This window comes from Saccopteryx leptura, chromosome 2 (genome assembly GCF_036850995.1).
Source record: "Saccopteryx leptura isolate mSacLep1 chromosome 2, mSacLep1_pri_phased_curated, whole genome shotgun sequence".
In the NCBI taxonomy this organism is placed as follows: domain Eukaryota; kingdom Metazoa; phylum Chordata; class Mammalia; order Chiroptera; family Emballonuridae; genus Saccopteryx; species Saccopteryx leptura.
The window spans coordinates 374,431,985-374,445,086 of record NC_089504.1 but is presented as its reverse complement, the minus strand read 5'-3'; the positions used below and the strand labels follow the sequence as shown (position 1 = coordinate 374,445,086).

At 43.3% G+C, this 13,102-nt stretch overlaps 1 protein-coding gene and 1 non-coding gene across 2 annotated transcripts in view; both read right to left on the bottom strand.

The window, feature by feature from the left end:
• Positions 1-13,102, bottom strand: part of NTM (neurotrimin) — a 1,039,948-nt gene that overhangs the window by 1,017,100 nt on the left and 9,746 nt on the right. The window lies entirely within an intron of this gene.
• On the bottom strand, positions 8,610-8,736 carry LOC136396187 (U6atac minor spliceosomal RNA). The gene has a single exon (XR_010749589.1). It is a non-coding gene; the product is annotated as a U6atac minor spliceosomal RNA (small nuclear RNA).

The following is a 13,102-nucleotide window of genomic DNA, read 5'->3' as shown; positions in this document are numbered from 1 at the left end:
GCTCCTGAGAGTAGGCCCAGCATGTGAGAACCCCTGACTTCAGGGGTGGGGTTGAAAGTAAGACAGAAGAGAGGCGAGGCTGCCGCAGGCTTGTCCTTACCCACGTAGCTAAGCATACACGTCATCTTCACACGTCATCTTCACTTACCCATGTAAGTGAGGTCATGCCCTCCCCCAAACACACACATACTGGCCTGCAGGGACTTCCCTGGGATATCAGAGAGAGGTGGAGACACCTCAGGGGAAAGCCACTGGGGGCAAAAATAGATGTTGGACCTTGCGATCCAACCCTATCTCCAGAGAATTCAGCTTTTCAAGAGTAGGAGGGTGACAGAGAGGAAGGCAGAGGTCAGTTCTGCCACTGGGTGGGGCTTTAGCTCTAAACACCTGAAGGGAGTTCAGTTTGGTGATAGACGGAGTGGATTTTCTTTCCTGGGGCAGAAGCCTCACTTCCCAGCCGGGGCCGGGCTCCCACCTGGCTGTCTGCCCCTCCTCTTCTCTCTCCAACCTGCTCCAGGTGGTCCTTCAAGGCTCATCCTTTCAATGGTGATGCTGTACTGAATTTGCTTTTTCTTTTGTCTCTGGGTGCCTGGCTTTCCCTGTGACCCAGGGAGGTCTGCGCAGGTCAGATAGGACTGACAGCTGAGGCGTAGGAAGCCCCAACCCCCTTTCCAGCAGAGGCTCTGTGGTTAGAGGGCTGCAGCCTCCGGGAGGGCACTGCCGCGGGAGCAGAGCCCATGTATGTCGAAGTCCTGTAATATAGTATGACTTTTCGCTTTAATGGAATTTTTTTAGACCACTAAGAGAAAAAGACTCCATTAACCACACTACAAAGGCCTCTACTTATTAGTAGTTTAGAACAGTGGCAAAACATTTTGTGAATCTAATTATTGCTGACAAATATGAAAATTGAAATCAAAGTTAAATTTTCAGCTACAGTGCCTCGTGTGCCAGCCTTCTCTGATTTCAACTATTGCATCAACACATTTATTCCAGTGGTTTCTGCGGAAGACTGCTTATTTTCCCTCTTCTCCTAACGCCGCCTGCTCTCCGCCCCTCCCCCATTCTCTCCCTGGCCTGCACCCTATATATTTTGAAGCATTAAATCTGACATACTCATCTTGGTGGTGGGCACGAGCTAACTAACTTCATGCTTACCTGTCAGACACAGAAATGGGCTGAGCAGAGGGCTGGGGAAGCCGCTTCTCACTCCCCACCCTCGCCCTCCCGCCCCTAATCCTAGCTAGCCACCTTTTTTTTTCTTTTTCTTTTTTTTTTTAGAAAAAGTCATTTGACTGATTTCAAATTTCTCGTGATATCAGGACAGAAAAAAAAAAAGGACTTGTCAACACCTTTCTTTCTTTTCCCCTATTAAGCATACTGTAAAAATCAATCCCTTTGTCACTTCTCTCTGCTTGCGAGAATGTTTAATGGATGTCAAGGGAGCTAATGATCGCTGGTAGAAAATTCATTTTAGATTTGCTATTTATAAAGTACTCAGTACTCAGGTGGGAAATTAACATGAGGCAAGGAGTCGGGTGGGGTGGGGGAGGGACAGACACAGAAGAACTGGGGCCCTGCCAGCCTGGCTGTCACTTCACGTAGGTAGCGCGCATGGCATTCTGGGGGCAGAAGATGCACGTGTTGGGGACATGGAGTGGCATCGTGGAAAGCGTACAGGCTCAGGAGACACCCGGACCTGGGCAAATTGACCTTTCTGAGCCTAAATTTTCTCAACGGTAAAATCACATGTACAATCCCTAGCTCACGAGGTTGTAAAAAGGATTGAATATAATGTCACACATGAAACATTTATCAGGATCCGGCACGGAGGACTAGGGCATATTTAATAAACATTAACTTCTTTGTCCCATAGCTCCATCGCCCCAAAACCTTGTGAGGGGACCGGGACAGGGTGGGTCAGCATAGATTTGCTCCGGGATCTGGACCAGACCACAGGCATGCTCACACTCAAGCGCACGCTAGAGCCCTGAGCACTACCTGGTGTTACAGCATCTGGGTGACCAAACTAGCTAGTGGATTTCAAATGTCAGCAACTCTAGGGAGCATCAGAATCACCTGGAGGGCTTCTTAATACCACAGACTACTTGGCCTTGCTTGAGAGTTTCTGAGAGTCTACAGGTCTGAAGGGTGGGGGCTGAAAATCTGCAGTCTGACAAGTTCCCAGGCTGTGCCTGTGCTGCTGGTCTGGGAGCACACGGTGAGAACCACAGAGACTGACATCCAAACTGAACTGTCTCCTGGAATCCCACCGTCTAACCAGCACCTCCAGATAGAGCAAGTGACCTCACACCCACCCCCCAACCAGTCTACACGCCGAAGCTTGAAGCCAATCACAAAATGCTAGTTAATTTGCTCCCAAATTGTATGTTATGGGTCAAGTTAAAGAGGCAAGTGTGGAGGCTAATCTGGTTGCTTCAATGTGAAGCCAAGCCTCAGTTTCCCCTCTGCCGCGTTGGTGCCTCAGGTGCTCAGATGGATCAGCTTCGCCTGCTGCCCCCAAAGTTCTCTCAGTTGCACATGGAACTTGTTGGGCAAGGAAATGTGTTAGGCTTGCTCGCTTGCGCTTTGCCTGATGGGTACGCGAGCACGGGACAGCACCATGTGTGTGTATAGTCTATGTAAGGCTGCAGGTGCTTGCCCTCAGGGTGGCAGATTGTAGGTTGTGGATTGCCAGCCGCCATTAGGAGGGGCCATTTTTTCCTATTGTTTGCCCGCAAAGGGGTTTTTCTCCTGGCCTGTTGCTTCTTAGCCTAGAGAGAGAGGGAAGTATTTTTCCCTGCCTGCTGGCTCATCCTCTCTTGTAAGACTCTAACAAACAGAATGGTCCACCGTTTTCCAGCTTCACAGTTTCCCTTACCGTCTGCTCGAATCCGATGTGAACCTGCATGGCAAGGGCCACCAGCTTTACAGAACTCTAGGTCAGAAAGCTCAGGATTCCCCTCACTATTCCAATTTCTCCCTCCCTGGCCTTCTCTTGGATACTTCTGTTATATTTGGATTAACTGCAAATCTCCTTTGATCACTCACTCTGGGTTGAAACAGACAACCTGTTGCCACGTGTTTGATTAGCACATCCCAGGGGAGTTCCTGTTTGCAATGCAGCCAGTTACTGTACACTCACATTACACACAGTCATTGAGCTGCTAATTCATTGTCTCAGAAGTTGCTTTTCAGTTTCTGATTTTTCAATAACAGGCTTCTCAGGATGCCTTTAAGCTGCAGAAATAAGCTGAAAACTGCTTTTCCAGTCATTTACATAAACATAGGTGAATCAGGAGGGGGGCGGGAAAGAGGAATAGTTTTATGAGTTATTCCTGGGGTTCTGGAGGCAATGGTGGACAGCAAGCCAAGGCTGCAGGTCTGGCAAAGCACAGTGCGAGGTGACTCGCAGAAACCTGACACTAGGGTGACTGATAAACCCTCAGACTCCTCCTGATGCCCGGGTTGCTGCCTCACCAAGCCCGGGTGGATATTCTGGGCACCAGCAAATTGTTCTGTCAGCAAGCTGCTCTCTCAGCTGCGTTTTGTTAGGAAGCCTGTCATTCATTCCCCCGTCAGAGCACACAGTCCCACCCTCTGGGGTGGCATTCCGGCACCAGAGACAGGTAAGGGGGAGGCTGTGAGAGACCTGCCCAGGAGCCAGAGCCCCGAGGGAGAAAGCTTGCTCTACTTTCCTCTTATGGGGATGCGGCTTCTGTGCCTGGTGCGCTGTAGGTGCTGTCATTTTAACTGAGGGGAGGAACTTTCTGGCATGTGGGCCACTTTTAACCACCATTCTCTCTCTCTCTCTCTCTCTCTTTCTTCCAAATGTGGATTTCACAAATAACCCAATTAACCAGAAAGATCATCCATTTCTTTTCTTTCTTGCTAAATCATATACAGGGTGTCCTTGGGGACAACACAATTTCGTTCCTATGACAGTGACATAACCCAAATATTGGTGTAAGTCGAAACACACCCTAGCCTAAGTCACTTACCTATCTTAACACAATTGAAAAATCACAATCTAGAACAGAAAATCACAACTAAGCCACGTAAAAAGGAAAAGAACATAAATGTACTGTACTGTACTGTTACTGTAATAACAGAAAAAATGAAAACAATGAGTATAAAAAAAATTCCTTGCCTTTATTCCTGTGGCTGGCTTGCACACTAGAAGGGGCATTGCAAGGGGGGAGGGAGTGCCCTATTGGAAGGAGGAAGCTGGAGAGGCAGGAGAACCTGCAGCAGGTGCTGGAGATACTGGGTCAGGGGAATCAGGATTGCCTAAGTAACATGCAGGACATGCTGGAGATGAGTTTACCTGTACTACAGGTGTTTCATCTCGAGAAGCAGCTGATGTAGAGGGTACAGGATCTGTTGCAGGCCTCTCTATCTTAAAGAATTGTTCCAGGCTAGCCTGGAAGGTTGATGACTTCTTCTTTTCCAAAACCTGCCTATAGCATTGGAAAGCATCCATAACAGCTCCGTAGACCTCACCTAATCCGTCATTGCTGGGTCCTCAGTCTGAAATTTTGCCACCCATCCTCTACCATAGAAAAACTTTCTGCAAAACTGTTAGCAGCCATTGTGATGGCTTTTCTCTTCTTTGAAGCACTTCCATCTGAAGACTCTGACTTTCATTTAGAAGCCATGATAAGGGCCAAAAAGTTGCCCCCAAAAAGCAACACAAACGGAGCATCTGAGCTTTTAACAGTCCAAAACGACGTAGGTAAATGTACTGGGGGACGCCAGCTTCCTCACTCAGATGCTGCGTTACTGTGTATTCTTCCTCCGTGTGCAGCCAAACTAGTTCACCCATGTAGTTCGTAAGTACAATGCTAATGATGTAAGCTGAAACACTCACATCTCAATCTTTTAAAGTTTTTATGGGAGTGAGCGTCATAAACTTGAAACGTCATATGTCGAGATTGGCATAACCCAAGGAACCTCCAATAAAAAATTAAAAATGATAATAAATAATTTTTAAAAAACAAGCCATTAAAACTTACTTCTATCTTTCAGACACCTGATTTTGATCAGACCATTTCCTTTCGGGACCTAACATTATGGACAAAAGTCAAGTGCTAGGTAAAAGATGAACAGAAACAAAATACCCCAGTTAAATTTAAATTTCAGATAAGCAAGTAAGTTTTCAGTATAAGTGTGTGTGCTATACATAATGAAAAAAAATATGTTTGTTGCTTATCTGGAATTTAAATTGATTGGGCATCCTGGAATTCTACTTGCTAAATTTGGCAAACCTTGACAAAAGGAATATGCACTTACTTGCATACTTTACATATTTTTATAGGTTACAGACCACTGCTTTGTTCTGGCAGGTTATTTTTCCTAGGTAGGAATATGCCAGAGAATCTGAGGCCCCTCCAGTGAGCATTGGGCCTCGGACTTCTTCTTCCCACAGAGTCCAAAAGGAAGCGGCCCTTCCATCAGGGCTCCCTCCATCTGTGCTTCATAGTTCCTTAAAGTCAGTGGTTCTCAAAATGTGGTGTCACGCATCTGAAGGGCTTCTCGAAAGGCAGACAGCCGCATGTCAGAAAGGCCCACGGTTTCCGATTCAGTGACCACACTTGGACAGCCACAGCTCTAACGACCTCATGCAGCACAGACCCCTCCTTCCCTAATGCAGTCCAGGAGCAGGGAGCTGTTGGGAGGGATCCCTATAAAGGCTGGTATGGAAATGGTAAGTTAGAGCGGCTCTGAGAGCACTTCCCTCCTTTTCCAGCCTTTTACATGTTTTTTCTGGCCTTATTTCTGCTGTCACCCAACCTGTGTAACCCTGCAGGAAGGCTGTTAACCAGGAGAGAGCAGCATGTGCCAAGGCCCTGTGCTGGGGAGGGGCATCATGCTGGAGTCATGTTCGGAGTGTGTGTCCAGGATCAGTGAGACGAAATGAGGTGGCTGCTCAGAGACAGAGCAAGAAAAAGCCTGAGGCAGGAGAGAGAAGGGCATGTATGCTGTGCCAAGATAAGAAACTCAGGCTTAATCTTGAAAGCCACGCAGAGCTAGTCAAGATTTTAAGTAAAAGACTAAGGTGACAAAATGTGGACGTGTTCTAGCAGGATAATTAATTGTTGGTACTGAGGAAGCTGGGATGAGCTGGGACGTAATGGCAGCAGGAGGCCTATGAGGAGGCTGTGTCAGTCCAGCAAGGAATGACATAAGCCTCAAGTGAGACAGTAACGAGAGGTGGGAGAGGAGGGACAGGCACTAGAAAGCACTCACAGGCAGAACTGCACCAGGCTGGTGAGTAATTCTGGGAGCTGGAGTGGGAGGGGGGCAGCTGAAGGGGAGACTTCAATGGGGAGGTACAGCCACTAACACATGCGCTGGTCAAAAGACCATGTACAATTGTTGCCCTTTATTTATTCATATATATATATGTATGTATTGAGTCACAGGTTTCATGAACATAATTCAATTAAACATAAAATGGCATTCCAAGGAAGTTTAAACATCCCATTTTACAGATAAGAAAAATAAAAGCTTCAGAAAAAGAATAAATTCAGAGAATTGGAGTTAGTGACAGAACTTGCATGATAATAGGATATTCTGGTTGTTGCAGAGATCAGGAAATCTATTGGACATAAATATGCTCTGTAAACTGTAAAACTGTATTTTTGTAACTCTTTACGGAGCTAACAGAGGGAAGGAGTTGGAGATATACTTCGAACATGCCTGGGGGAGCATCTGCTACCATCTCTAACTGGTAGGACCAGACTCAGAAAAAGAGATGGAGAAATAAGGTAGGGGTAGGCCATATTCTATCCTAAAAACTGAGAGAAAACAGAATGCCACAGGAAAGGAGTGATTAATACCATGTGGAACCTTTCTGATGTACTATTCAGCTCTTTTGCTCATTAAACAAGTAACTATTTCAGTTCTTCTCTGATTTCTAAAAAACCAGCCTATAGATTTATGGACACACACATAAATCTGCATATACATGTGTGTCAACACACATCTTTCTTGAATTAAACTCAAGAGGGAAAAAGCCATCAAATTCAAAGTCCTTCAACTTCCTGCCACCAGGCTTAAACCTTTACCTGAATTACACACTATCCCAAGGACAATTATCTCTATCTTTTTTTCATTTTCTTTGTTGGGGTAAAATGCACATAACCTGAAACTTACCATTTTAAGCATTTTTTAGCATATAATTCAGTGGCATTATGTACATTCATATTGTTGTACAACCATCACCCCTATCCATCTCTACAACTTTTCATCAACCCAACAAAAACTCTATTCATTAAATAATAACTCCCCATTTTTTTTCTCCCCAACCCCTGGGAACTTCTACTCTATACTCTGTCTCTTGAATTTGCCTATTCTAAGTACCCCATATATGTGAAATCATACACTGTTTGTTCTTTTGTGTCTAACTTATTTCTCTTAGCATAAATGATTTCAAGATCCATCCATGTAGTATAATGTATCAGAATTTCATTCATTAATTTCATTCAGGCCAGATAACATTTGATTGTATGTATATAGCTCATTTGGTTCATCCATCCATTCATTCATTGATGAATACTTTGGTTGTTTTATCTCTTGGCTATTGCGAATAATGCTGCTATGAACATTGGTATACAAATATCTGTTTGAGTCTCCTTTTAAGTTTTAAGGGTATATATCTAGAAGTAAAAGTATCAAATCATACTATAATCCAGTGGTCCCCAACCTCCAGGCCGCGGACTAGTACTGGTCTGTGGGCCATTTGGCACCGGTCCGCAGAGAAAGAATAAATAACTTACATTATTTTTGTTTTATTTATATTTAAGTCTGAATGATGTTTTATTTTTAAAAAGTGACCAGATTCCCTTTGTTTCATCCATCTAAGACTCACTCTTGACGCTTGTCTTGGTCACGTGATACATTTATCCATCCCACCCTAAAGGCCGGTCCGTGAAAATATTTTCTGACATTAAACTGGTCTGTGGCCCAAAAAATGTTGGGGACCACTGCTGTAATTCATTTTTTTTCTTTTTTGTATTTTTCTTAAGTTGGAAACAGGAAGGCAGTCAGACAGACTCCCACATGCTCCTGACCAGGATCCACCCGGCATGCCCACCAGGGGGCAATGCTCTGCCCAACTAGGGCGTCGCTATGCCTTTGCAATCAGAGCCATTCCAGCGCCTGAGGCAGAGGCCACAGAGCCATCCACAGCACTGGGGCAAACATTGCTCCAATGGAGCCTCGGCTGCGGGAGGGGAACAGAGAGAGAGGAAGGAGAAGAGGAGAGGTGGAGAAGCAGATGGGTGCTTCTCCTGTGTGCCCTGTCCAGGAATCGAACCCGGGACTCCCGCACGCCAGGCCGACGCTCTACCACTGAGCCAACCAACCAGGGCCCATTTTTTTCTTTTTGAAAAACCACAAAACTATGTAACGAGGTGTAAAGTGGTTACACCTCTTCACGTTCCCACCAGCAATGCACCAGTGTGCCAGTTCAATTTCCTCACATTCTTGCCAACACGTGTTCTATTTCTTTCTCTTTAAAAAAAAAAATAATAATCATCCTAATCAATGTAAAGTGGTATCTCATTACGATTCTGATTTGCATTTCCCTAATGATTATAGATGTTGAAAACCTATGGTTAAATGCCACAAAGAAGGTAGCGATACCTTAATTATATGTGTGTTGTATGGGCCTATGGACCTCTTCCATCCTTGCCAAGGGGAGTTGTAACTGTCCCTCCTTTCATACAACATGCTAATCGCCTCTTAATATCCATTCTCCCTTTCTTCCATGGCGATAGCCCCCTGAATTTGTCTGGGCATGTGTTCAGCCCAAGTGGATAATACATTTTCCACATTCCCATGCAGTGTAATTTGGCTATGTGACTAAGTTCTGACAAAGAGGATGTGAGAAGAGTGCCATGGGAGGGCTTTCAGTAAGGAACCTCCTTTGAGAGGCCGTACACTTGTGCATGTTGCCCTTTCTTCTTCCTCTCCTCTTTCATCCCACTGCCGGCACACGTGTGCTGCCATCTTAGACCAGGGGGTCAAAGCCATGTACTGCAGATCCAAACCACGGAAAGAGCTGGGTCCCTGCATTTGGGGAACACCACATCAGCCATGAACCAGGTGGAATTTTATTGTAACCAGAGCAATAAACTTTGTCTTATTTAAACCACTTTCATTGTGTAGTTCTTATTTGCAACTGAGTCCAATCATAATGGATATTCTCAGTTATGTTTCTCTTTTTTCTTTAGCAATAAAATCAGTCTTTCTCCTTCATTCAAGATTCACTCTTCCACCTATGCTCATGCTTTGCCATCCTTCCAGTCTCTTGTCTTGTCTGAGGGACCTCGCTGGGTCATCGTCGGCTATATCTTCCTTTCTTGCTTCTGCTTTCTTAGATTCTGCCTGCAAACATTTCAAGAGGTATCTCTCATCTGAAACAGCAACCACATTCTCTCCAACTGCAATCTCCTTTTGTCTTGCTACTTTCTCTACCTTTTACAAAAATTAAAAATTGAAATAATTATCTAAATATTTTATCTCCCTATGCCATGACTGCACCCCACACAACTGTTCTCCCAAGGGAATAGAAGTTATTCTTGTCACTAAGGCGAATCTTACTTGATACTTCTGCAGCATTTGATGCTGCTAATGTTCCTGCTTTCCCCAGACAACTCCTTTGACCTCAATGGCATCATGCTCTCCTGGGTTTTCTCATATGTTTTTAGCGCATCTTGTCAATTGCTTTTCCCAAGTTTCTTCTCTTCCCAGTCCATAAATACAAATGGCCTGCCCTAATTTTTCTTAATATATTCTCCACTCTCCTTGTGGGTGATTAATTGTTTCTGTGTTGAAGACCACCTTTTTCCAGCTACATATCTCTCCAAAGTTTCAGACCCATCTGGCCAGCTTCTTATTCAAGAGCTTCTTGTCCAACAGTCACCTGCAAACCCATGATGGCCCAAACTGCATTCATCACTATCTTTCTAAAACTCACCTGTGTGCCATTTACCAAGAAACTAGAAGTCCTCTTTTGTTTCCCTTTATCACTTATCATCCTCTTTCCTATCCATCTCCAAGACGTGCCCTTTGACCTCCCAGAAGTTCCTATGCACCCGTATCTCTCTCTCTCTCTCTCTGCAACTCCGCCCTGGCTAACTCATGCCAGACTGGCTGCTACCCCCTCTAGGTGCTGCCTCGCCTCTAGTCTTGCCTTCTTTTTATTCATTCCTACTATAACTACAGTAACATTTTAATATTTTTCTGTAATCCAAATAACTCTATTTAACAATTAAAATTGCAGATCTGATCATAATACTATCTGGTGTACAACCCTTCAAAGCACTTTCTTTCCTTGGTTTAAAATTTTTATCTGTCCCACATGGCCATTCAAGATCTGACCTCTACCTACTCCTCTACCTAAAACTCTTCTCTTTTTACCTACAACCCTCTTTCCTTCTCTGGAAGCCACCAAAATCATACAAATACACCCAATCTAACCAGAATGGCCACTGGATTCCTGAATTCCTACCACACTGCCCTGCCTCTAGCTGTCATGTCCTGTCTATAGTTTCCTCCACTTGTAACACTCATTCCTCTGTCTTCCTGGTTCAATCTAGTCACCTCTGTCTCTCAGTTGAAACATCCATTCCTTCTAGAAGGCTTCTCTGACCTGAAAAATCTTCTAGATGCTGCCATAGCAAACATGACTTATTTTTACCCCTGCACTTACCATGTTGTATTAAATTGTCTACTTTACTGTGTCTTGCTGTTTATGGTTAACACGGTACAGTCTGAATAAATTATTTTGAAGTGGGTGAAATATCAATGTAAGAAAGAACTTGACCATGCCCTTCTTTTTTTTTCATCATTCACCTTGAGGATGTGGAGATGATATGTCTATATTATCCTTTGGGGATGACACAAGCTGATGGAGACAGCTCCTCAGAACACAAAAATAAACTCAATTGATTTAAGTAATGGACGCAGGGTACAATGCAAGTTCAAATACTTAAAAACATTTTTAAAAATTTACTGTAAGCAAGGCTAGGAGAAGTCTTGTATAGTTGCATTTTGTCAGAGGAGTGAGTACAACATCAATGTGAGCCAATAATGTGGTATAAATAATGTGGGGGAAAAAAAGAAACAAATACAATAATAGACTAGACCTATAAAACTATAAAGTCCAAAATACAGTCCACACCCCACTTTACTAATCAGACTGCGTCTGGAAGAGTCTGTCTGATAATGACTTTTAGTGGATCATTATTGAACTGGAGCCTGTTCAGAAGATAATGATCAGGATTATTAGTGGTCTAGAAGTTATACGAATGATAATCATGAGAGGAAACTAAGAATGTCAAGATAAAATAAATAGGGTCCATGATAGTCAGCTCTTAGAAAGTAGATCACACAATAGTACTTGTGTTTTGAGTAGCTCTAATGGGCAAAAGTTAGGAAGAGACAAATTTTTGTTCCATGTAGATTTATTAGGATTACATTAAGATGCAACTAGTAGAAACCTAATTAAATAGGAATGTTTTTCATTAAGTGAGAATAAGTATGGAGCTATGTATTCCAGAGCTGCTATAACTGCTATATCATCTTGAACCTGAGGTCCTTCTGTTAGATGGCGTCATAATGGAAATATCTATACTCAACTGTTTTCAATTTATCAAAACAGCAAGTTCATTTGGTTCAACCTGAAAGCTTCCTTCTTTGCCATTCTTGATGTGTGTTGTTTGTCCTTCTATTTGCAAGTTGGCCCCTAGATGTCCAGGTAGTCTGCCAGTCTCTCAGTCACAAAGAGGGTGGAAAGGTAAGGTTCAAAAAGCACAGGCTTCCTGAGCACAATTCTCAAAACCCCACCCAGTAAACATGTACTGCTATTCTATTAGCTTGAACTGCACTGCATGGCCACACCCAGCTATAAGAGAATGTAGAAGATAAGTATTTTGAATGGGCACATTGCTGAGCTAAACAAATTTGGAGTACTGTTTATATAAAGAAAACATATAATTAATATTGAGGAGGCAACATAAATGCCCGTGCAAATAGCGTTTTCTCATTGATTCTCAACTATGAAAATGGTTGCTAATATCAGTTATTCTCAGCTGTATCTGCATGATATAATCACCTATAGTTATTTGAGCCTATTCAATGAGAACTTTTTTGAGTCAAACCTGGGTATCTGCTTATCACAATCTTCACAGGTTATTCTGACAGCCAGAAAAGGGGCCCACAACTCAGTTATTGTCTGCTCACTGAAAGTCTCTGAAACTGTTGAACAGGAATTAATGGGCATCATTCAGATGAGAGTGTTGCCTTGGGTGGGAGACTGGGCAAATTCTGAGTTATCTCACAACTCTAGGAGTCTGGGGGGGGGGGGAGCTTTTTGATTTGATGATTAAATTATTTTGGCCTTCAGCAGTGCAAGAATGTAACAAAAATGATAAGAGATTTATATCCTTCTATCAAGAAGTTTTAAGGGAAAAGAAAGGAGACATATACAACACTTAATTATTTTTTTCAGACTTAGCAAGATAGTTTATCCAACTATGATGTGCAATGCAATGTATCACCAATTGCATTGAAGAGGAAAAAAAAAAGCTGTCAACTAATCTCTTCCATGCCTGGGCCAAGTTTCCTTCTGATGGTTTAGGAGGAGAGTCAAATGCCCTAATGGAAATTTTTGTGGAAGAGGGGGAGGAGTAGATTCAAATAGCAGATAAGAAACACTTGACCGCTTAGCCTTCTCCAACTAAATACATCCATCCTGTTACTGTCTTCTTTTCTTAGATCCAACCTTCCTTTGCCCCTGTTGCTCCCTCTGATGCCAATAAGTTCTACTCATCTGATCTATTGACCACTAGAGAGACTATTTTAGGCTCTTGGGTAAATTTAGCCATAAATACTAAACTCATCTATCATTACCTAGGTGCCTATAACATATGGCTTTACTGCTGATTATAGCCAGGAGGGATTACTAATATATGAGATTACAGATTCAGATTCCAGAAAGATCTAGTCAGAAAGAAGACATGAGTTCAACCGAATAAGCTGATTTCAGAGGAGGTAAGTTCTGAGATCAGGTTATTGTGTACCTGGTAAAACA